Raw genomic sequence first — 26,705 nt, forward strand, 5'->3', positions numbered from 1 at the left:
ACATATTCCAGTGAATCTACCACATGTAAAGGGCACTAATATGACTGAAATGAAAACATTTGGAAAAATATAAAGTTTCAAAGAACTATTTTAAATGTATTTATTTTTATAGTTCAGATTTGAACGTAAATAAGAAAATTAAAATGTTGACAGATTGATTCTGCATAGCAAAGTCATGTCCCCAAAATTATATTTGATTGTTCAGTTTATGTTCTTCATATAGTAGAGGCAGACACAGTCATGAACATGTCCAGTACCTATATCTAGAAGTCATCTGTGATCCATACTGAGAGCAGTGAGATATATGTGTATATATATATATATATGCATGTATGTATGTATATATATGTATGTATGTATATATGTGTGTGTATATATGTATATATATGTATATATGTATATGTGTATATGTGTATATATATATATATATATATATATATATATATATATATATATATATATATATATATATATATATATATATATATATACTTTGAAACAGTGCATGATTGCAAAACCACTTGTATTTGACATTTTGAAATTTCCATTTTAAGGATGCTCTACACACAGGCAATTCATGACAGGTCTAATAAAATAATGAGACCAACCTCCAAAAACCCAAGTAAGAATGAGCTGAACAAATAACTTCACAATTTTGTGGTCAAACCATGAAAAAGTAATTTCTGTTCTTCATTCCATTTGAGGGATAGACAGTATTCAGGCTTATTTGTTCTTTCAACCCCCACCTCCCAGCAGGTTCCAGGTGATGACTTGGATATTGTAGTTTAAAAACATCTTTTTGGATAGTTGAAATGACTTTTCCAGAAAAGTTAGCAATTCCTTCACCTTGTCCACACCTTTCTACTCTCTTCTTCACAATGCATGCAAAAGCCCCAAAAGGAAGCAAGGGAGTTAATAGGCAGACAAGTCAAAATGTTAATGTAGAGAAAATAATCTTCATTGTATCCCATGGTAATCTGCTTGCATATCACAGGCAGTGGGTATTTTAGGTAATATAATAAATACACATTCATCCCACATTGGTCATGTTTTGGAGAAAATCTTGCCAATATTTAAAAGAGTGAGAAGAAAGGAAGCATAATCATGTAAATGAGATATAATTTCAAATATAAAATTCACATATTTTGTGTGCTACTTTGTGCCTCTCTTAAAGTTATTTAAATAGGCATGCAAATGCTTCTGTTTTGAAAATATCTATTTCATCTCCTCCTACACTCTAGCTATATATTACTCTTTAAGTAATATAATGATGTCTGAGTTTTGTGGTTGCTGATTAAGATCCCAGACAAAGCAATAAAAAAGAATTCTTGAGTAGTCTAGGAAAGTTATACACCATTTTGATATTTCTCCCCAAAGTCATGTAAACATAGGCTAAAAAGTAAGCATGGGATCATAATATCATTGATTTAAAGCTGGAAGGGACCTGAGAGTTCATCTAGTTAAACTCTATCATTTTAGGATGAGTAAACTGAGGTTTAGAGAGATTAAGTGACTTGAAGCAACATCCAGGAATTTTTTTTCCCTAAAAAATGTATTGTGTTTGAATTTTCAGAGAAAGATCAGAAAGGATAGGGAACCCAGGTAACCAGTGACTAAAGGATTTTTTTGTTTCTTTGTTTTTTGGGATGTATGGATTTTATTGGCCTTATGTATCCATACCATTACCTGTCATATAAAGAGACCTTTATCTCAGTCCTGGATATTTGTTGAACTTGGCCTGGGCACCATGATGGTTGGGGATGACTGAGGAATTAACTATGAAACAATAGAGAGGAGGTGTCAGAACCTAGAACTTCAAGCTTCTAGATCCCTGTTAGAACCACCTTGTCAGTCATTATTCTTTTCAAGAGTTAAGTTACTGATTTTCTCATCAAAAATCTCTGTCACAAGCAGAAGGAAGTCTTGCCCCAGGAAATAGTTTTGTATTACTGTGCACCTGAGTCTGAGCCAGTATCTTGGGCCAGGTAGAAAGAGATATCATAATTGTCCCCATTCCTTATGAGGTTAGCATTGGCAATGAGACATTTTACCAGGACTCCCTTGAAAGTGATCATATCTGTACATTTGGTAAAGATATCCTGAGTACTGATGAATTGTAAGTCCTCCACAATCTTCAGGACCAACTCTGGGTTTTCACAGGAGTAGAAGACCATATACCCATGAGAGTCATTTGTCAAAGTTGGGCTTAGTACAGGAATGTTCTTCTGTCCCCAGTAATACACAGACTCAGGTTTGTTGAGTTCTTTGCTCAACTGTGCAATCATCTTCATTGCTGTCCATTTCATCCTCCTCTGTATTTTGTTCTGAATCCATCTTGTCCAGAATTGGTATCATCCAGTCCTCAAATTTGCATTAATTGTCATTGGGGACAAGTAGATTTCCTATCCTTTTGATGCTATTTTGTCTCAGGTCCTTTTCCACCCATATATGTGGGTGCCAGGAGTTTGATCAGATCCTTCTCTATCCGACCTGCAGTTGTCAACAGCATGGTCACCATGTTGTGCTCTACCAGGTAGTGAATAGTCTTTTGAATACCAAAGGTGATGAAGTTCCACATGTAGCACAAGAAGATAATGCAACCACTTCCTGGTTGCTAGGTCAGTTTCTGCCATGTGTGATTCTCCTCCTCCTCTTTTGGAACTCTAACTTCTTCTCAATCATGGCATTATCTTGCTACATGCACAGCTGAAGCTGGTAACCTGGAAGCCAGTGGTGCCTAAAGCACGCATGAGAATGCAATAATCTAAGCAATGGTTGAAGTAATAGTTCTGACCTGTATGGAAAACTATGTGACAAAATATGAACTTAAGTTCTGTGACTTTAATTTCAATACTCTTTCTACTGTAATCTATTTCCAGGAAGTATGGGAAATGCCTCCTAGGAAAAGTGGCTCACTTTGCTGTATTCTAATATATGAAATATAGATGTTTATAGAAAATATCTGAGTTTTTTCCAGCAAAACAGCCCCAAACTTATTTTCTGCTAGTTTATACACATACAGAGAAACACAAACACACACACACACACACACATATATATATATATATATACACACACACACACATACACGTACATATCCACATATACATAGATATGTCACTTATAAATATTATTAACTCCTTAAAGGCCTGTGCACAACTTGATGGTAGGTAATTGGTCTTACTACTGGAGCAGCTAAATCATACAGTGGATATAGAGCCAGGCCTAGATTCAGGAAGACCAGAGTTCAAGTCATAATGACACTAACTGAATAACCCAGGGTAAGTCACTAAACTCTTGATTACCTTATTTTCTTTATCTTAATTTGGGGACAAGAAAAGTGCCCAATTCTCAGTCTTGTGAAGATCAAATAGGATAATAACTGTAAAGTGCTTTTCACAGTGCCTGGCACAAGGCACTATATAAATGTTCACTAGTACTACTATTTCTACAACTACAATTACTAGTACTACTACTACTACTAACTTCCACTACTGTGGATACTACTGGTTCTATACATATAAGTATCCTGCACAGAGGAGGTAGCAATAGCTATTTAACTGAATCATTATTTTCAATCTAATACTCCTTACAAAAAACTTCTCTATTTTTTATTATTTCTCCTAAGGTGAGTACTTCAGTAGAAGTTTTTGACACATATTTGGTATCAACTCCAACATGAGGCCATTCCAGATCCCACTACCATTTCCCTCTTGATATTATTTTGTACTTTGAAAGATTAAAGAAGTCCTATCAATATAATGATGAACTGTGGTTCCAGAGAATGACTGATAAAGCGCTAACGATGTACAGACAGAGAGCTGATGGGTTCAAGGTGATGTATGAGGAACACGTTTTTTCATATGGCCAATATGATAATGTTTTGCATACATATATACATATATGTATGTGTGTGTGTGTGTGAAAGTATGGGCATATTTGTTATAAGACTTTCTTTTTTTCCCCTTTAGAATGGGGGGGCTATTGGGAGGAAAAGAGGGTCTAATGATAGAGCCTTTTTAGTTTAGTTTTGTTTGTTTTTTACCTAAAGAAAAGAAACAAAAGAGAATCATTGCCACAATACTTTTAATGAATAGAAGAGAAAAGGCCAGATAGAAGGAAAGAGAGGCAGGACAGAATTGGAAGTTAGATGTTGGATTCATCAGTTTCTTAAAAGAAAAAATAAGCCATTTATAATAGAAGTTCAATTTTGTATATAATCATTTTTCCCATTTAATTTTATTTCTGGAAATGTTCTTTATATTTGGGGGGTTAAGATCTTAATAAAAATAATATTATATAAATAACTTTGAATATACATTGTTTTGATTTATATGTTTGCTTGTTGTTTATCCCTATTAGCTTATTGAGGTCAAAGTCTGTTTTTGTGTACTTTTGTGTATCAGAGCCTATGGCTCTGATACACAAAAAGTAATCTAAGACATATTTGTTGAATTGAGAGGAGTAATATAGTTTACCAAGAATGTTTTACATAATCATACATATATAATCCATATATGATTGCTTACTGACTCAGAGAGTGTTGAGGGGTGGTAGGAAATTAGAATTAGAACTCAAAACTATAAAAAATTATTAACAAAAAAGGAAATAAATTATGAAAAAAATATACTGTACCAAGCTTACCAAGACAGGTTTCTCTATTAAATATATTGTTATAGCATTCTCTCACTAGAGAACCTTTAGGTTCAGTGTCAACAGATTCTATGGAAATTGAATGTTCTCTCTAGGCTTCCTTGAAAGATTTATTTCCCCCCCTAATTCCCTCAAGTACAGTCACATCACTGGAAATCACCAATAGTTAGCATTCTATCTGACACTATCAAATCAGTTCATGCATACACACAGTGCTAAGTTTTTACCTTTACCTAAATGTAAACCTTTATCCATTTGGGTTAAATGGTAGTGGCTATTATAGTGGTATGGATTATAAAAAGTAATAATCCCATTTTAAAACATTGTGAATTGTTTAGTTCTGTAATGTCATTGCCTAACAAAATATAATTAAATTACACTTGCCACTTGCATGAATAGTCCTTCTATCACTACAAAGACACCTGATACTGATCTCTTACAAGCTGGAAAAGACAAAAAACTTCGTCACCTGATGGCTGTCCATAGTTTTTCTCCAGATCCATAAACTATGACTTTTCCAGTTTGATGAATCCTATGAATATTTGTAATCTATTGGCACGGCCTTTTTGTGCCCAGAGTAAGCTTTAACCAATAATATGGCAGAGGGATAAGACTTAAACGCAGTTGTTCTGTGAACACAATATTTTATTGTCTATTGTAATTTCCTATAAAACAATGATTAGGCCTATGTCATTCACATTTCAAAGTAGCACAGTGCTCTTCTCTTAGGTGCTTAATCATAATAACTTTTTGTGAAGTTAAAGTAATTTTTAATGTGACAAAATACAACCCTTACATTCCATTTTCAGTAACCTCACATGTGCAAAGGAATTTCTCTCTTTATTTGTTGAGAAATCTGGATTTTTGGAGATTTTAAAGTTTGAACACAGCTTTTTCATCCACTAGAATGATCAATTTGATAATTATGCCAGCAGTTGCTATGGGATTAGTTAAATCAAGAAAGATATTAATGTCAGACACTAAAAATCACTATTGAAAAACCTGCATGCCAATGTCACATTTCCTTATTTTAACTGTAATTCAACTCTTAAAAGTATTTTGAATTTAGTAGAATTTTTGTAAATATTTTTATTGACAAGAAGAATTTTGAATTTGAATGATCTTTGAAGATAATTTTGTAGATATTTATCTGGAAACTGAGACTCATTAGAAATTGTGACTTTCTGAAGATCTGACAAAGAAGGAAGTAACAAGGTCAACATTCATATACAGTTCTTTTGATGCCAACACAGTGCTTTAATAATTTAATGCCTATTTTGTTTAATTTAACATATACTTTAAATGAACCTGTTTTTATACTATATCATGAAACCAAAATTCCAAATGAGAGGAAGAACAGAAAGACTTGTGTCCTTTAAAGTCTGAATGATTCAAAAGTGCTCAACTTCACATGACCTTGGCTTCTTTCATCTTCTGAATAATTGAAATGAAGATGTAGGTTTAATGAATAATCTAAAATTGGATGTTATAATGTGGGTTTGATGTAGTAAATCTAAGATTTTTGGATAGTGTGACTCTTCTCTGTCATACTTCAATGATTCCTAGACCTTCCAACACTATGTCTACAGTTAATACTTGCATCTGTAACAAATGATGGAAAACTAATTTAGGGTCATCTTTTTATATCTGGTATAATGATCCATTTTTTTTGTTCTTTAACATTGCAGGAACTATTTTACTTTTGATAAAATCTATTTCCAAGATGGATAAAGGTGAGTTTTATATGAACTTGAAATTCAAAAGAAAATGTTGATGTAATTTTCAGAAAATAATTCAGTTTGTAAATTTCTATATAAATTGTAGGCAATAAAAAATGAATGGCACTTGCATCTTTTAGCAAGATTGTTGTAAAAAGAAAAGAAAAATAAATGAAAACTTTTCTACAACAGGAGATCTGATTCTAAAGTGCCTCAACCAATTATTTCTTTTTTAGCTATTTTCAATAGGAAATATCCCAATCTAACTTCTTAAGTTTCAGTAAGAACCTGTGCCTAAGAGGGTATTAAGCATTTTCCATTATTCTCTTCCTTTATGAGTAGCAATGGAAGGTAAGCAATTTTGAAGGTGGTGATGGATTCAGCTAAACCTGATTTCACAGATTTTATTTTCTATTTCTCATCCTGGTGCCTGGGTGTACAATAAAAAAGAAAAACAAAACCAAACCATCAATAACCATGAATAATAGCCCTCTAGAGCCAAGAAAATGATTTTCAGAAAGGATTCATAAGAGGTAGAGGTGGCTTCAGTTCTACATTTCATCTAGTCTAAACACTCACTTTATAAATGAGGAAACCAAGGACTGAGAAGGATGGGTGACTCACCTGGCCAAAAAAAAAAAGTGACTGAAGGACTAACATTTCAACTGTGGTCCTCTAGTTTTGAATATAGTGCTTACTCTGGTTTATAAACTTAAAAAAAAATTTATATTTGGAAGTAACTTTAACAAAAATTATCATTCCCCTCCTTTTGTAGATAGAAAAGAGAGCTAGATTAGTCAAATATCCTAGCAGCAGTGACAAATTTCAGATTTTAACTCAGACCCTCTAACTACAAATTCAATATTATATCCATTGGTCCTTACAATTGCAAAACAAGAGATTTACAATATTATATAGAAACTTCTAGTGTTTGTTATCAATGAAGTAATAGCAAGAAAGTTATATATTGGCTTTAGTTTTTTCTTTGTCATTTTTAACAAATCTACAAAAGGGAATTAATTTTATTCTATTATTTTTTGCAAACAGCATTTTATTTTTCCTAACTACATATAAATATAATTTTCAACATTAATTTTTTATGAGATGTTGTTTCAAATTTGTTTCTTCCTTTGCCCCTCCCCTCACCCATCTTCCCCAAGACAACAAGCAATCTGATATAGGTTATACATGTGCAATGATGTAAACATATTTCCACATTAGTCATGTTGTGAAAGAAGAAACAGAACAAAAGGGAAAAGGCATAAAAAGAAACCACAAAATAAACAAGTGAAACTAGTATGCTTCAGTCTGTATTCAGAGTCTATTTCTTTGGATATGGATAGCATTTTCCATCATGAGGCTTTTGGAATTATCTTGGATCATCACTTTGCTGAGAAGTTAAGTCAATCATAGTTGATCATCACACAATGTTGGCTCTTACTGTGTACAAGGTTCTCCTGGTTCTGCTAACTTCACTCAGCATCACAAAAGGGAATTTTAAAAAAGTGGTCTTTTCTCATTTTTTTTCATTGCTATGATCTCTCTTGCTGAATAATTCGTACTTCCTGTCTTGTACCACTGGAAAGACTTTACATACAAATGTTCTAGAGTTCTTTTTTAAGCTGAGAAAGAGTATCAGGAAAGGTTTCCCAAAAGAGAAAGCATATGAAGGGAACACTGAAACACTCCTTCCATTAACAGCATTCTATACTGGGGTTTTGATCCAGCCTTTTTCATCGATCTTCCAGCTTCTTCACTCTCCAAGTACCATTTACTCTACATACTGCTGCTTGGCTAATAATTCTTAAAAATATTTTTAACCCCTCAATATAACTAATTATATAAATAATAATATAAATTATTAATCAAATATTTTAACCCATTTAAGAATCTTCTGGACTTGCTAGCCCCATAGGACCAAGACAATTTTTGTCTATGTAGATATAGAAGCATATGTTTTTATTTATTATTATAGATATTCCTTATGCAGGGAACCATGTTAGACACTATGGAGACAAAGGAAAAAATAATGGGAAAACATCATCTGCCCTCAAGGAGCTTATTGTAAATTGGGAGAATAGCTACAAAATATAAATATATAAGAACATACATGATACTATGAGGAAGAGTGAGAACTAATAACTACAAATATCAGGAAAGGCTTCTTAAAGGAACATGAACTGAAGTTTGAAAGAGCTAAGGATTCCAAGAGCAGGAGGTGAGGGACAAGTGCATCCCAGGCATAAGGACAGCTTCTAAACAGCATGGAGGAGGAAGGGGAAGCACTAGGTTCAGAGAACCTAGGTAGGCAGTCTTATGGAAGTGCTGGTAACTTTATGGCCTTTCTTCTACCCCTGAGAAATAATATCCATAACAGGTACCCCCAATACCTGGTGCAGTCTTATCTGGATAGTGAGTGTTTACTATCTGTTAAATGAATGGTTGAAAACCAAATTAATCACTCACCACTTTATCAAGTCTCTGTTCCTTGAAATGTCCTTCAAGGTGCTCTACAATACAATCCATTTTACTTTTTCTCCTTATTTTTCACTAGTTTCCAATTTAGAACTTCTATTCTGATGCATGTATCTACTGTTATTTCTTATGAAATAATTGCTGTTTCCTTAGTTATGTTAGAACTCTTATTTGGCATGCCTTTCCTCTTTACCCCTGCTTATTTATTTTTTTTAATTTTTTAATTTTTAATTTTTTTTTTTTTTGCTGGGCAATGAGGGTTAAGTGACTTGCCCAGGGTTACAAAGCTAGTAAGTGTCAAGTGTCTGAGGCCAGATTTGAACTCAGGTCCTCCTGAATCCAGGGCCAGTGTTTTATCCACTGTGCCACCTATCTGCCCCTACCCCTCCTTATTTAAAGGCTATCTACCCTTTAAGCCTCAGCTTAGATATTTAGTTCCCAATAAGCCTTTTAGGACCTACCTCCCCCTACTCCTGAAGTCAGAAACTGCTTTTAGTTACACATACATATCTAACTGTTGAGTTCTGGGTGTGTGTCAGGCACTGCCACATAAATCATTTTATGCAATCCCCCTCAATTTTCAAATATGAGGAGATGAAGTGATTTTCCAAAGGAAAATATAACTAGCAGAATGAGGATTTGAAATTAGGGCCTCTGACTCCAAGTCTAGCATTCATTCAACTGTACAATAGATTCCCATCATTCATTTAAACACCCTAACTAGAGCTGTTAGAACTTGAAGGGTCTTTATAAATCATCAGACCAACCAGCCTCATTAAATGAAAAGAAAATGTGTTCAAAGTCTTTTGCAAAATGTAAAGTGTCATATGCATGTTAATAACAACAACAACAATCACTATTGTTTTATGCTTGAGGAAACTTAAGCCTGGAGAAACTGAATAATTTTGATAAGTCCATACCTTACTATGTGGTGGAACTTACACAAGAATTTAGGTCACCTGATAAATGGTTACGGGCTCTGTCTAATATGTCACACTACCTCCCTAATATGTACTGCAGAGGAGTCAGGATAACTAGACCCATGTTTTATATATGCATTCAGTCCTAGGCTAAGGTTTTGGTTATACAAACAAAGAAAGAAAACAAACAAACAACAACAACACAAATCCTTTAAATTGTAGAATAGTTTAATGTCCCTTGAACTTAAGGACTAGCCCTACTAAAACTAGAGATATCTTAGTTCTATTGAATAATGAGACATGTAAAGCATGGTGAAATGATATCCTCAGTACCTTGTCATTCGAAAACAGTTCTGTCATGAATCCCTCTTAATATTGATTTAGACTTTCAGAATATTGGTATTGATTTGCAATGATCTAATTAATACAATTGTTTTGGATTTCAAATGTTTGATTCCACACAGTTTCTTTAATTAATAAATTCAGCTTCTTACTGATATTTTGTTAAAAGTGATATTTGGAAAACCTTAATAATTAGGTATTGTAATTTTCCTGCTTAAGTTCCCACTGGCTGCTGATGTTAGGATGTCTATTTCCTTGAATTTCTTTCCATTACATACTCACATCAATAATTTTATCTTAGAGTCTCATTCTCAAACCCTGCTTCTACTAATCTATATTCTAGCACTGGCTCAGTTGGGTTAAACACTTCTATGAGATGACCATTCTATAGTAGTGGCAATGAAGATAAAATGCCATGTGTTTTTGTTGCTAAATGAGCCATTCAGCTCTTTAGAGCAGTACTGTCCTAAAGAGGTGAAAGACTTATTTAAAACACACCAAAATAGGGGTTTTCCTTCACTGGTGAAAAGTCTAATCAATTTTTAAAGAACTAACATCAGTGGTATAAACAGAGAGATGTTTCTGTTTGTTTGTTTGTTTGTTTTTTGCAAGGAAATGAGGGCTAAGTGACTTGCCCAGGGTCACACCGTTAGTGTCAAGTGTCTGAGACCAGATTTGAACTCATGTCCTCCTGAATCCAGTGCCAGTGCTTTATCCACTGTATGATCTAGTTGCCCCTAACAGAGAGATGTTTCAAACAATACCAGTATTCTAATAATCTGACAGTATGTTAAAAATTAAATCTGTGCTAAAGGCTTATTGGAATTAGGTCATTTAGAAGGGTGGGAAGATTTTATTTCCAAGAAATGGACCACAGTGTAATAGGCAAGAGAGAAAAGCTGGAGGAACACCCAATAAATTAATAGATGTTCTCAAACTAAGACCTTGATGCCTTCAAAGAATCACAGATTTGATAGTGGAAAGGGATCTCAACAGCCATCTAATCAAATGAATTAGCATACCAGACAAATTGTCCTTCAGCCTCTGTTTGAGGATCTCTAAGGATAGAAAATTCATTACTTCTTGAGGAAGTCTCTTGTATTCTTGTAAAGCTCAGGAATTCTAATTTTCCTGGCATATGTTCCTTTTGGAAAAACACATCATTACATTTTTAAAGTAATTAACAAGTGTTAGCAATGGAATACATGCTAAGGCATATATTCATTCTATGTATGTAAGAACTGGTAGATGTTCCCAAAACAAAAAGTATGTTACCAAAAATAGTAAAAAATAAGTAGTGGCATCACGGAAAAGGGGTTGGAGTAGACATGTTCATGGCAAGAAATGGAGAGAGAATGTAAAACAACAAAACACATTTAAAGAAATGAAACTTAAAGGAATATGCACTATAATTTATTCTATATGTGCCCTGACAGACAGGTTACATATGTTCTTTTAACATATGACTAATGAATGCTCTTGGAAGTAAACCAAGAACTTGTTGATAACAATAATTATAAAAATAAAATTTATTAAAGAGTTTTAAAAGTATTTTCACATACAACATTTTACATGATGTATATGGCAACTATTCAAGGTATTTAAAGAAGAATGCTTACCCTGAGTTCCAATTCATACTAAATAATTATACTTCAATTGATACTATTTAAGCACTGCAAGATGAACATATCAACACAAATATGCATATGAAATGGAAATTAAAACAAAAAACATTAATCAAGAATCAATATCAAATAAGCTATTGCATTTTACAAGTGAACTTAGTCTTTTGGGACACTGTATATACAAAATATGTGAGGTCCCTTTTGTGGTAGGAAAACATGGGACACAAACATAGTAATGGTTGAAAAAAATTATAGCATATTAGTTTGATTGATAACTACTATATTGTAAAAAAGTGGGCAACAAGATGGTTTCAAATAGACATAGAAAGATATATGAATTGATTCAGGATGAAGTGAGCAGAAGCAGAAAAACTGTATATATTAAAAATAATATAATAATATATACTATAAAATGTATATTAGAAAAAATTAGCACCTTTGAAATACTTAATAACACTGACCAAATAAATGATCAACTACTGTTTCAGACAACTAATATAAGAAAAACAGCATCCAGCTCATAAATGAATGATGATGGAATAATATGAATAACAAGAAATGCACTTTGTTAAAGGAAAATGGCTTTGTGCTAATGTGATTCAAGGTTTTCTTCCTTCCTTTCTTCCTTCCTCACCCTCTTTGTTCCTTACTTCTTTTCTTACTCCTTCCTTTTGTCTCACTTCTCTTCTTCCCTCCTTCCATTTACTCCTTCCTCCTTCCCTTTTCTCCTCCTTACATCTCCTCTTTCCTCCCCTACTTTGTTTTTCACTCTTCCCTTCCACCTCTACTCTCTCCCTCCATCCCTTCTTTCCTTACTTCCTTCCCTCTCTCTTTTTTGGGTAGGCTGGGAGTTTTGGGAAGAAGAAAAAAAAGAGAAAAGAAAAAAATAAATTAAAAAAAAAGAAAGATAATATTTAAAAAACAAAAAAGCCCAATGAAAATACCATTCATTGTGCATCAGTTATATGAAACTATATAAAGCATGATGATAATAACAGTTTAAAGAAAATATAAAATTTTTAATATTTTTATAATATGGGTAGGACCCTTTAATGTTTACATATCCCCTTGCTCTCTTTGCCCCTCAATTCATTTGGAAGAAAAAGTGATTAAAGGACTAATTTTTTGCCTCAGTAGTTGACATTTTAGGGATTACTCAGAATTTTTTAAAAGTATTTACTATTTGAAGTTCTAAACTGCATTTTGTGGAACTGAAAATGTAATTCTAATAGAGATGGATTTAAGATATTATGTTAAGTGCATTCTCTATGTTGTTGCTGATTTCTTGCCAAAGACATCCCTTGGAATTATGCCTCTTTTGGAAAACTTCAAAAAGCCCCTGATGAAGCCAATGCCCATGCTGCATATGTATCAGTTAGAATGGCACAACACTTCAGAGTTGTTGAGTGTAGAAACTCATGAATTTGATAAATGTGACATTAACTCCCAGAGCACGTGCAGGTCTGACTGTTCTTACACCTATGACAAGACTCCAGTCAAAAGCAAGGCTACACTTATCATTTCTTAGTTGTTCTTATCCCAAGATGGCTAGTTTGCCCCTCGTTACTGTAGCATTTAAGTCTAAAGCCTTATAGATAGGAAACCAATTCCATGTCTGTCCCCCAATCTAACCCTTTAAAGGAACAATTATTCCTTGCATTATCTGATTCTCTCTCCTGGCTAAATTATGAATTCCCAGATGTTGTAATGTTGTCTATATAGTCTTTTTAAGGTTGTGCTTTTTTCATCTTCTGTTTAAGAATATAAATTGACCTGTCAGTATAAAACACTAAGTTAAAAGTCTTGATATCACTTTCTAGGGGGTTTTATTTACTTTGTACTGAGCAGTTTCATTATCTTTGAAAGAGAAACCACCATAAAATAACACATTATCTATCTGGGTATGTATAAGGTTTCTTTTGGAAGGACCAAATGATTTATTTTTATTTGGAGTTCCAAGAAGACATTTCATTGAAATGAGGTTGGAATTAGTCTAGAAATAAATAATGGAGTTGTGTTTTTTGTTTTGTTTATTTGTTTGTTTTGTTTTTGTAAAATTTAGTCAGGCACAGTTCATTTAGAGATTGAGGCCAAACTAGATAAATTTTTCTCTGCAGTTTGTCTCTGGAATCAATGGATTGTTCAACAAGGATGAATCCCTATCATTTAAAGGTGTTCCACTGGTGAATATATATAAACCATATTTCAAAGACAAAGTTAGTTTGGAACCACAGAAAGAATCAAAGTTATATAGTTTGCCCCCAAATTAATGAAGAACTTGTGAGTTGTGTGTAATGTGCCACTCAGCATGATGGTATTTGTCCTAGAGTTATGGTGAAGCTTAACATTACTAAAATTACTCAATTTAAGAGGCAGCTGTTTCTTGGCAAGGGTTAGGAATTTAAAGATGTCTGTCACAGTCATTATTTCAAAGTATTTTTAGCAAAAGCAATAAAAGTCCTACCTATCCTATTGATTTAGAACCTAATCTCTGAATTCTCACAGGGCAATATTCTGATCATTCATCAGACAGATTTGAATGAAGAAAAATCATGAAAATAAGTGTATACCCATTTTCTATGGACTGAAAAATAAATCAATGTAATTCCAAAAGGAATATAGACTTCTGAAAAATGAAGTAGGGGAACACTCTTATTTAGTGGTCTTCTACTATTTTTAGGAAAAAAAAACCTTATTACTAGAGTACCTTCAAAGTAAGCTAGGACCCTGTTCTTAAGGAGCTTGCAATCTGCTTGAAGGCACCGAATAGAAAAATGCAAACATTTACTTAAAATAATGCAATTAAAATGTACAAATAATGAATGATACAAACAAATGTTAAATGATTTCAGAGGTAAGAGAGATTACTTCGGGGCCATGTGGCCATGAAAGGCTGTACAGAAGAGGTTACATGTGAATGGGGTTCCAAACATGTCTACAAATATTTGCTGTGCTATTTGGTAACTGCCTTCTCCTACTTCTCCTAGCTTTCTTATTTCTATTTTTCTGTGTCCTTGATCAACTATAATTCCTTTAGTTTACTTCTATATTTCCTAAATTCAATTCACTCTCACAGCACCTAATATAATTCCTGAGCCACTGTAGCCAGTGAATATCAAACTAGGTTTATTTGGTGAATGATTGTTTGATTAGACATATAGAATCATGATATATATCACCAACCATCCACTCCATTGAGGTCTTGACCACTGAGCTTTGTAATCTAATATCTCATAATTATTTTTAATTGCAAAAGGCTAATATTATTATACAGGATAACCTAAGGAATCCTTTAAAGTAATAAAACATACCACTGTGTACAACCTACTCATTAAGCAGGCATCTAAGATTTAAATATCTCATTTCTCCAGTAGGTCCCATTTGTCATAATTTATATTCAACAAAGAGGAGAATTTCACACTAATCCATAGATTTGTTAACTAATAGCTTAACTCAATAGTGTCTTATTTTGGTCATATACTCACTTTTACTTTAGATTTAGATAAAAGTATTTGTAATTTCAAGGGACTTTCAGATATTATACTTATATTCCAGAGTGGAATGTATTCACAAAAAGAAAAGGGTAGGGGGACAATCTCATAAATACTTTCTGCATTTTACCTTCTGGGTTGAATATATCCTGCCTAAGAATTTTGAAAGCATTCATGGAAATGCAGTCTCATTTTCTGGTAAATTAACTCAAAGTAGTCATTTTGCCCCAGACAAGTTCAAACATGTAGAGATTATTATTTTTCTCTCTGAAATACATGTGATAAACATTGCTCTAAGTCAGGTAACTAAAGCTGAAGGTAGACCTTCTCCTAGCCTGATTTTAATGTTAGAATTGAGAGAAAATATATATCCATATACTATATTCATTTGTTTCTAAACACCGAAAGAAATGTAGTGCCAAATTATATGCCAAATATTGTTTTACCTTAATGTGACATTTTTCCAAACATTTTTCCCCCCGGGGGGAACATGCTTACAAATTTAACATACTTACAAAGCACTGTTTATGAATATCATATATGGCCTTTGTGAATATATATATATATATATATATATATATATATATATATATATATATATACATATATACACACATATATATCTATACACACACACATTTTAATGTTTATTAAATCTTTCTACAAAACAGATGTTCTGAAGTTTTCTTAGATGCAGAGGAAAAAAGAATACATAAAATGAGAACACTAAAGAAATGTATATAGAGATTTAGAAATATTTTATCTTAAAGATAATGTCAATATGTGTCTATATGTGCATAGCATATTTCTAATTATAAGTGTAAAATGAGATGAAATACTAAGGAAAGATAAATAGGTTAATAGCCTTCAAGGAATAAAAATCTTCAATTATTTGTTATTGTCCAGCTATTTAAAATGTGCTTTCCAACAATTAGCATGTAAGGAACTATTTTCTTAAACTATTGAAAACTTCCTGGTTATGAGAATCATCAGGGAATTTGCCAAAACACAGTAGAATTCATGAAAGGTCTTTCGTTAAATCTTTGGTTTGTCCTACAGAGTAAATATTGTCTCCTGAAACATCTAGCAATAGTTATGAAGCATTTTACTATGACAAACTACTCTACCATACATTATTTCATCTGATCTTCACAATAACTCCAGGGAAAAGAAAGTCCTAATTCATTCACATTTGATGAAGAGAGAAACTTCAATTTGGAGAGTAATTTCTAAGACAATGCAGCAAAGTATCAGTCATGACTTAAATCTGAAGCATGTATCACAAAGTTCAATGAGTTTTATTATAGTGACATAGTATGTGCTGCCTTTCTCCCTAAAAGAAAAGTCTGATCTTAACTTTTAAGCATATCCTCCCCTTCATACAATAAGTATGAAGAATATACTATAATTTTAAAATTGATTCACTAAAATTAACTCTTGCTGATGACCAGGAAAATAACTTGTTTTGTTGTTTTGGTAGTACCTAACTCAAAATTATGTAATTTTGGAAGACTAATTACATGGTGATGAGATAAAAGGAAGTTTTAAATAATAGAAATGGATTTAATAAAGAAAAATACACATAGTATAACTGTGTTGGGAAAACTACAATGAGCTAAAATAATTTTAATAAATGTAATAATAGGGATTCATATCAGTCTTTGTATTGCATACTATAAGTAGCGCCATGATGAATTAGGTGAAATAGGAAGCCATGATTAATAATAAGTTTAATTTGGTTTTCATGTTAGAAAGGAAATTATTATTATTATTATTATTATTATTATTATTATTAGTCTGGGGTAGAGGGCAATATTAAGATCAGTGAGTAAGGCATGCAGATGTCAGCTGAATAAAAGAGGATAGGAGGGAAATTAAACAATTAGATATGTCTAAAAATAGAATTAGCTCCTGGATAAGGATATATGGTATACTGTTCTAGAGATATCTCCAAGCAAAGGCTGTGGATGCGATAGATGCAATACATATATCTGTTACAAGTTGGACTGACAAACCTCTGAGATTCTTTTGAGTCTGATCCTATGTGGTCTGGGAAAGTTGCAAGTCGCACTATATAAAGCAGTATTCTTTGAAAATTTTAGGTTTACTACCATAAAATTGGTTCTTATAAGGGTTTGGGAAAATCCCCTGAATTTAATAGACATTTTTAACAAAGTGAAATATTTAATTTATATAATTTATGTCAGAAAAAAGTTCTATTTGAATATCATAAAGTTTAATTTCTTATCTTTATTATTATTATCAACATGTAATTGGCTTCTAATTTAAAACCACAAAACCAGATGATTTGATTGGAAAGCCATTTTCAAAAAAAATCTAACTTACAGATACAAAATTACAAGAGAACACACTGTTTTTTTTTTAGCAGAGTGACTCATTAAATAAAATTGTCGATTTTACTGTTGAGTGCTTTAAACAATAAAGAAGAAAAGAACATGACCAATTCTTAGGTAAGCACCCTTTCATCTTTTCTATGGAGAAGGTGTAACATTCTAACTGCACAATTATGAGTGATGCAGAGAGAATATCCAAATAGCAGGAAGAGTGATCTAAGAAGTCCAAGATCTTCAATGCTTGTAGCTCTGAGTATGAGGATTAGGTATGACAAATCTCTAAAGCTTCAATATAAAAATGAACCATATTTTCCCCTAAGTTCATTTATTCACTCACCTATCCTGTTTCAGTGTATAACTGTTGCATACACACATATGGTTTTAATAGCTCACATCTCTGTAGCACCTTTAATCTCTACAAAGTATCTTCCTTACAATGACTATGAAGTAACCAAAGAAAGAATATGATCCCCATGTTACAAATGAGGGAAGTATGATTGACAAAGCTGAAGCAACTTGCCCATGATAGCTATTAGGTATCACAGCCCGAATTCACAGCCAAGTGTTCTAACCCCATGACTACTGCTCTTCCCACTCATTATTTGGACTCTCAGTGGAAGACTTTGATGTCATTTGCTCATTAATGAAAAAGGATTAAATATTCTCATTTTAAGTCAGTTATCATGAATGCCTCTGCTAATATAAAGAAACACTTCAAATTCAATTTTGGTAGCCTACCTGATTGTCTCAAAGCATCATTTTTGAAGTAAGAGTATTTATTGACTGACCAACCAATTGTAAAAGTGATCATTTGGTCCTTTCTTCCACAATGACAAGCATGTTGCAATATCAATGGCAGCACTTTCACATATGGAAAACATGAGCATCAAAATATTTGCCCCTTGTTTCAGGAATAATTGCAAATGAGTTATCAGACTTGTTTCCATGAAGTATAATAAAATATTCTCACAATGGTAAAAAAAAAGTATCATAAAATATCAGCAAATGTTGACTGTTTCTGTCTCTGTTTCTCTGTCTCACTATCCCTGTCTCTCTATCTCGGTCTCTTTCTGTCTCTCTGTCTCTTTCATTGTCTGTCTCTGTCTCTCTGTCTGTCTGTCTCTGTCTGCCTCTCTCTCTCTCTCTCTCTCTCTCTCTCTCTCTCTCTCTCACACACACACACACACACACACACACACACACACACACAAATCATAAAGTGAACTAATAATCCTGTCCCATCAAATGCCAATAACAATATGTCTGTGTTAATTCAGGATGATCTGGAATGAGTCAGCAACGCGAGAGAATATCTATTGAATAACCAGTTCATAAGCTCAAGGGATCATAAATTTAGAGCTGAAAAGGATGTCAGAAGTCACAGTTCCTTGTAGTGACTAAGTACCTTATTTCAATAAATAGTCATCTCAGTCTAGATTAGTGAGGACTAAAATTGGGTAACTTATATTTGTATGGAAGGTGAATACATATTAGAATTATTCACACAGCACAGACATATATTGAAAAGCAGCCCAAACATTTAAAACATATTCAGTATTCCCAGCTACACACTTCTCATTAAGTCTCAAACTGAACTAAACCATACTATGATGTTTGTCTTCACTCAATTTTGTTAAAATAGAAAAAAAACAATTTTTTAAATAGCTAGTACTAAGAACAACATGAAAAAAGTACCAACCATGTCTTGCAAGACTTTTTGCAACTACTGGGAGTAATTTATTACCCTATTTTTAAAAGTCACTTTTATTAGGAGAAAAGTGACTACTTTTAAATTAATAAGAAGTTATTCCTTACTCGAACTGGTGTCAAATGATAGTCATAACATTCTCCTTGGATGAAAGGAGTAGAGAACAAAATGAACTATTCAGAAAATAATCCCATTCAGTATGTATAAATGAAATAAAGAAAAGAAAACCACAACATAAGATTTTATTCATAAATTCAATTATAAGTTCCACCACATGGAATTATTTTGTTCTTTGGTCAAAGTTGCCAAAAGTAGTTTGGGAAATGAGGGGGATACAAGAGATAAATGAGAAGTTCCATTTTAAATTAACTGAAATATTTTACCTACCAAAGAATTATTACAATTTCCACTTTTAATTATACTGTTTTATATAAGAATGATTAAGATGTGAGAATTTTTAAATGCAAGAATTTCAGTCAGCTAAGCATAGTAAAAAAAAAAGAAAGAAAAAAAACAAGAAAGAAAGGGCAACTTCTTTCTTCTAATAAAATTTTAGCCTGTGTGCATAGTATGACATAAAATACTGTCAATAGAATTTTAATTTGACACAAATATGAATGATTCAAAGGGAACAAAGACTCCACAGTTTTATTTCACAGCATTCAAGTGGCCTATTCTGATCTGAACAGTACACTCCATTACAATCAAATTTACTTCAAAAGCAGGCCATCTGGGTCAAATGTACAGGCTACAATGAGGTATTTTCTTTATGGTATTATACCATAAAATAAAATATCAAACAATATTGCAGTCCTGGTGTTGAGAAGAGTGGCATGGTTTAGACTATGACAAATTTTACAAACATATTTTTAGTATGATTATCCTGTACATAAAATCTAATTACAGGAAGAATGGGTACTTGGGACTTATTCGGTTATTTTGTGTACTTATAATCTTCACTTCCAGGAGAGGGAATGTCATATTCTATCCTTCAACTTCTTCACTTTTTTTAATTAACCCTTTAAGATCAAGTTAACAGGCTAATGAATGTCGATTATATAGATTTTTTTTGAACATAATCATGCCTCTTCAACAGCTATAGGTAAATTCTAAATAGACATTTGAAATCCTTTTGAAAATAGTGTGTCTCTCAAACCCCATTATTTGGCTATATTACAAGGAGAAAGGATAAGAGAGGTTTCCCGATTTCTCATCCATTTTTGAGGAGCTAACACTTGTCCCAACAAAGAGAAAGTGAGAAATTATAGTGTATTTTAACATTAAATCTGAGCAATGTTTCCAGTATTTGGAGAGGAGGAAGCTTCCTACCTGAAGAGAATGGCAAAATAGTGTTTTACTGTGTGTGTCTATTTATAAACATATACTGCATATATGTATATGTAATGCATGTATATGCTGTATAATATGTGTATTTATAGGTCTTTGATCAAGAGTTTATAAACTACTTTTCTCACAACACCATAGCAAAGAAGTTAGTTCAAGTATTATTTTTCCCATTTATGATTAGCTTATAACTGCGTGAGTCAGGAATCAAATGCAGTTCTCCTGACTAGTTACTGTATTCTCTGTACTCTCCTTCTAATAGAGTTCTAAACTGCTAATATGTTACTTCTTTAGGCTTTCTACTTCTAGGGCACAGGAACATGCTGAGGACTCAAAAATACTTGAATTGACACAAATTAAATTGGGTCATATGGAATATGTTTTTGTTTAGAATAGCCAGAGTGGTATATAGTGGGCTGAAAATAGTGAGACCTTTCTGTATTTAACTAAGTGGTTAAATCAATTAATTAATTAGCAAACATTTATTAAGTACCTGCTAGGGGACAGACTCAGTTCAAATTGGAGAAACAAGGACAATAAGAGAATAGTACCTGTCCTTAGGGAGTTTACTTTCTATAGCTGTGTATGCAAAACAAAGACAAAATCAATACAAAGTAGTCTGGAGAGGTTGAGTATTTGCAGATGAGGGGGAAAATCATAAAAGGCTTCAATCAGAAAGTAGACCTTGTGATCAGTCTGAAAGAAGAAATTCTACTGGGGAAGAGGAGGAATGAATTATAGCCATTGGACCAAAAGTAGTACACAAAAACCAAGACTGGGTAATGGAGTGCTAAATGCTAAAGCGGAAGAATATTTGGTTAAATGGTAGAGTGTGGAACGGGTAATAATGTATAAGAACATTGGAAAGGGGGTGGGGAGCTGGGGGCAGACTGAAGAACTTTAAAAGGGAAACACAAAATGTTATATTTTATCATATAGTTAACAATGAACCAGTTAAATTTATTCAATAGATCAGACCTGTGCCTAAAGAAGATCATTTTGGTTGTTGTGTGAAGGATGGATTCAAGTTGCATGAGACCTGAAATTGATATCAACGTCCTCTTATGTGAAATGGAGATGTTCAGATTGTTATGAGGATCACATGAGTAAATGTATACAAATGTGATATTATGTATACCCCCTTTTTCCTCACTCCTCACTCATCACTCCCCTCCATCTGAAGAATCCTCTGATTACACTACTCTAATGGGTTTATCAGCATTGTTTACCAAGGCATCCCCCTTCCATTTTTAAAAATTTCATTTATTTATTTATTTATTTTTAATTTTTTTGGTGAGGCAATTGGGGTTAAGTGACTTGCCCAGGGTCACACAGCTAGGTAAGTGTCAAGTGTCTGAGGCTGGATTTGAACTCAGGTCCTTTTGACTCCAGGGCTGGTGCTCTATTCACTGTGCCACCTAGCTGCTGCCCCCCTTCCATTTTTAACATAATTTAAAAATAAATCATGATAGAAGTCAGTGACTGATACTCTTCAATATCTTATTTTTTTTTATCGTGCCCTGAGCTCCTACCACACAGAATGGGGTTTTTAGAAACAAAGCATTGGGCAGCTAGGTGGCACAGTGAATAAAGCACTGGCCCTGGATTCAGAAAGACCTGAGTTCAAATGTGGTCTCAGACACTTGACACTTACTAGCTGTGTGATCTTGGGCAAGTCACTTAAACCCCATTGCCCCCCACACACAAAAAAAAGAAACAAAGCATCAGTGTAACCTACGGAAGCTTTGAAACAGATGAGACAAATTTAATGAATAAGACAACCTGAGATAATGCTTTTAATTAAATATGAAGTTTTTAGAATTTCAATGCTTTCCAGCTCTTCCATGGCCAACTGTTACTGAGTAGCTTTGCTATTTTATGACAAGGTTTACAAATTCTGAAGTTATTGTTCATACCACTTTTAAATGAAAATACAAAGTCATAATCAGAAACAAAATACCTGAATTACCTATGCCACTGCTTGCAGTAGATGGTTACTCAATATGAATAACCTTTACTGTATTATTAGCATATTAGCATATATGTATAATGGAGCATGTACAGATTCACAAGTCATCCCCTATACAATATGCAGCAAATACTTATGGTATTTTTCCTTTCCTGAAATTCAAAAAAACATAAACTATCTATTATTTACATTTTTTTTCTATATAGCTATCTATTTGTGATAGTACATTCTGGACTCAAGTTAACAAGAAAGGTACACAATGTTGAAATCTATTGTTGGGTTTTTTTTTTTTTTTTTGGTGAGGCAATTGGTATTAAGTGACTTGCCCAGGGTCACACAGATAGTAAGTGTCAAGTGTCTGAGGCTGGATTTGAACTCAGGTCCTCCTGAATCCAGGGCCAGTGCTCTATCCACTTCACCACTTAGCTGCTCCTGAAACCTATTGTTTTTTAAAAGTTAACTTTCACCAAAGATGATTGAGTGAATACATGAAGATTAAAACAAATGTTCAATTTCTGCAATATTCTAAAGTATGAATCAATATTCCAAACTATATCACTAGGAATATCTGTAATTTCTCCTGACTATAATGGTACAGTTAATTCAATATACTCATAGAATTTATAGTTAAAATTTATCAAAAATCCTCCATGGATTCAGGTCTCTCTATATCGTCTATATCATAGATCTATTTTATAATTTCAATTAATTAGAATGCAATAAATTTACTTAGTCTTAGTAATAATCTGAGCATAATTCAATCAAATATTCAATTTATATTTGGGGGGAGGATTGTCAAAGAATTAAGTCATAGATATAAAGTTAGATGAGAAAATAGTAGTCTCTGAATCCAACCCTCTCATCTTAAAAATAAGCAAAGTGCCATCCAGAAAGTCAAATTTAATTCCCCAGACTCATATATTTAATAAGTAGCAAAAGCAAGATATGAACTCACTGATTCTGATTTTCTACCCAACACTCTTTCCACTATGCCCCACTATTTCTACTGAAAGAGATACAAAAGATACAAGGAATGATTTTCATATATTTGTGAACATTCTGATGTTTTACTTATTTATTTATTAAAGCAGAGGCTCTCTTAAAACAAGAATCTCTGTTTTATTCAACAATTCAATTAAAAAAAGACATTTATTAAGTACTTATTATGTACAAAGCCCTTGGGAGGCATTTCGAATGGAGTGATAAAATAAAGGACAGAACTTGACCTCAAAAGAACTTAGAGTCTTATTTCATAATCAAGTGCACTTTTTTAAACCTCATGCCAAAGACATTAATAATAATGACTATAATAAAGACACTTCAGGATCTTAGCTTTCAAAGATCAGAAAAAAATCTTTAACAACAACGACAACAAAAAGGGGCCCCTGTACAAAACAGGTGAACTGAAAAATCACTGAAATGGTAATTTTGGACACATGCATCACAAAGCCAAGAAATGAATGACATATCACATGCAAGAGTTTTGAGAAATTTACATAGTATAAAACTTGCCATTCATTATTCAAGAATAAGAACTTCAAAAAAAATCTCTCTTCTCATATGATTTAAATATGCTTACATAAACTCAAGCAAGTAAAAGGCTAAAAAAGTTCATAATGTTAGCAATCAATGCTTCTTTAAGCAGTTTTCTTATCATCTGAAAAAAATGGAAGAGTAGAAATCATGGTAATTTATGAATTATAATGACCTCATCTAAAAACTCAGGATTCATGGTAGAATTAGCATATAACAGATTTTTAAATTGTAAAAAAAAGGACACATCTTATACAGTAATTATCTATTATATATGGAATAAGGCTATGACATTTAAAGGGATGAAGATGAAATCATTAACAAATTCACATCATTATTTCTTGACTAAGAATTCATTAATCAGATAAAATCAGCAACAACAACAACAAAAAAAAATCAGTTTTCACAAAAGGAAGGGAATTCATTTATGAAACTAGGTGCCATTCTCTTCTTTGTTGGTCCCATAATACCCCCAAGGAGGGAGAGGTCATAAAAACAAGCTTATGGCTCAAGGACTTAAAGCAAATCTGACTCTTGAAGCCAACCTATACACTTTCTGTAATGTTTTGAACTTTACTTATATTTCTCCTATCAGCTGAAGCTGGCCGAGGGATAGCCACTCTACAGGTTGCATAAGATTGGAGTATCTTAAGTTTGATTCCTAGCCAATGCTTTTTCATCCATAAAAGAGAGAGAGAGAGAGAAAGAGTAGAGCAAAGGTAGATTTCTGTAATGGGCTGGATCAATGCCTGGAGGGCAGGAGAAGCTTTATTGCCCTGATACAACATTAAAACTTGCATTAACCACCTGGGCTCTCAGATAGTTCTGGCCTGCTATGAAGGGCGCGCGCGCGCACACACACACACACACACACACACACACACACATTTTCTGGAAGTACACTTTTTAAAAATTTTTTAAAAATTACAAGATTTATGAGAAGAAATGCTTCAGGATCACCATAAAACAAACTGTAATGTCTTCTGAGAAGTATCCATGGTGTAATTTGCCTTGAGGATCAAGAGTTACAGCTATTTTCTCGGAGAATGTTAAAATTCTTATTTAGAGATCATAAACACTTCTAACCACAATCCAGTCACATAAATCACTACAGCATAGTTGAATAGTTCATTAAAAATTCCTGTGTTATTTGGAAAATGACATTTAAACTTAGGGTCAAAGGAAAATCATTAACATTTATCTTTTGAATTAAAATGAATATTTGTTATAGAATAAATTTGAGTATTTAGGGAGAGGAATATGCATAAACTATACATATTAAACATCTATGATATATAATGCATTTTATAAGTAGCTTCCCATATAAGTCTTTATACCATTTAATGCATTTATATTTATGAAAATGGTATATCTATTTGCTCTTAGCTTTACCTTCTAACATTCCCACTTTATGGATTGAGGTTATAGTGTCATTTGCCCAAGATTCTACTGGTTGAACTTTTCTATCTGCATTTTATAAATAGTAGAGAAATCTCCAAATATATTTTAGAGGATTATTCTTCTCCATGGTGCTAAAGGTGGATCTATACAGAATTACTGTTAAGAAAGAAAACAAAGCTAGCGCTTTTGCAGGCTAAACTCTCAATTGTCCAAGTTTATATTTCTTAGAATAGAACCTTAAGGCAAAAAATTAAGAAAAATCATATGGCCTAAATTTCTCATTTCTCTCTCTCTCTCTCTCTCTCTCTCTCTCTCTCTCTCTCTCTCTCTCTCTCTCTCTATATATATATATATATATATATATATATATATATGTATGTATTTTAATAAAACTTTTGGATATTATCCTTTGACCAAAATTTTTCTAAATGTAAAATGTAAGGCATCTGCCTTATATTTTATGCTTTATATTTTGATCTACGTAGGGATATGTGTCTGTATAGATATAAATATAGCTATTTAATAACTATAATTGCTATTTAAAAGTAAAATCAACAGGATGCCATTGGTACTGCAACCTGGGAAATAACACCTAGTGATTTTTGTTTTGACCTTTTTTCTAGAGAGATGTTTTTCTGTTTGTTTGTTTTTGTTTTTGTTTCTGTTTTCGTTTTTAGCACTCATCTTACCATTTCAAAACCTGGAAAGCAGTTTGGGGGAATTGCTTGGGGAGCAATGTTTTGACAAAGGCTCAGTGTCCCCCTCCCTTTCATAAGTGTCACAGACTTATTTCATGCTAGAAGCTCATTCTTTAGACAATATTCCATAGTCTCATTATGAGGTACTCTGAGACAGTAATACAACAGACATGGGGATTCCCTTTGGGACCTTAAATCACCCATTAACATGAACCATCTACAGAGACAGATATAATTGGGATTCCAAAGGGAGAGAGTATGTGTGATGAACATCCCTGTCAAAATAGCAAAGGGTTTCAAAGGTCAATTTGTGATGATGATTTTCCTTTCTTTAGATGCCTCTGTTCCTTACTAAGCTGACATCTTTTGCAAGTGATAAATATTAGCACTACATCCAGAGCTGATAAGCTCTTGTCCGAATGTCCTTTTTCTGATGGCCTTTTCCTTATCGGCCAGAGAAGGAATAGGGCACAT

At 33.0% G+C, this 26,705-nt stretch overlaps 1 protein-coding gene and 1 pseudogene across 1 annotated transcript in view; both read right to left on the bottom strand.

Moving 5' to 3' along the window:
• The window catches only part of DOK6 (docking protein 6), a 718,344-nt gene that overhangs the window by 688,935 nt on the left and 2,704 nt on the right, over positions 1 to 26,705 (bottom strand). The window lies entirely within an intron of this gene.
• Positions 1,905 to 26,705, bottom strand: LOC122736926 (annotated as a pseudogene).

This window comes from Dromiciops gliroides, chromosome 1 (assembly GCF_019393635.1).
Source record: "Dromiciops gliroides isolate mDroGli1 chromosome 1, mDroGli1.pri, whole genome shotgun sequence".
NCBI classification, from domain to species: Eukaryota; Metazoa; Chordata; class Mammalia; order Microbiotheria; family Microbiotheriidae; genus Dromiciops; species Dromiciops gliroides.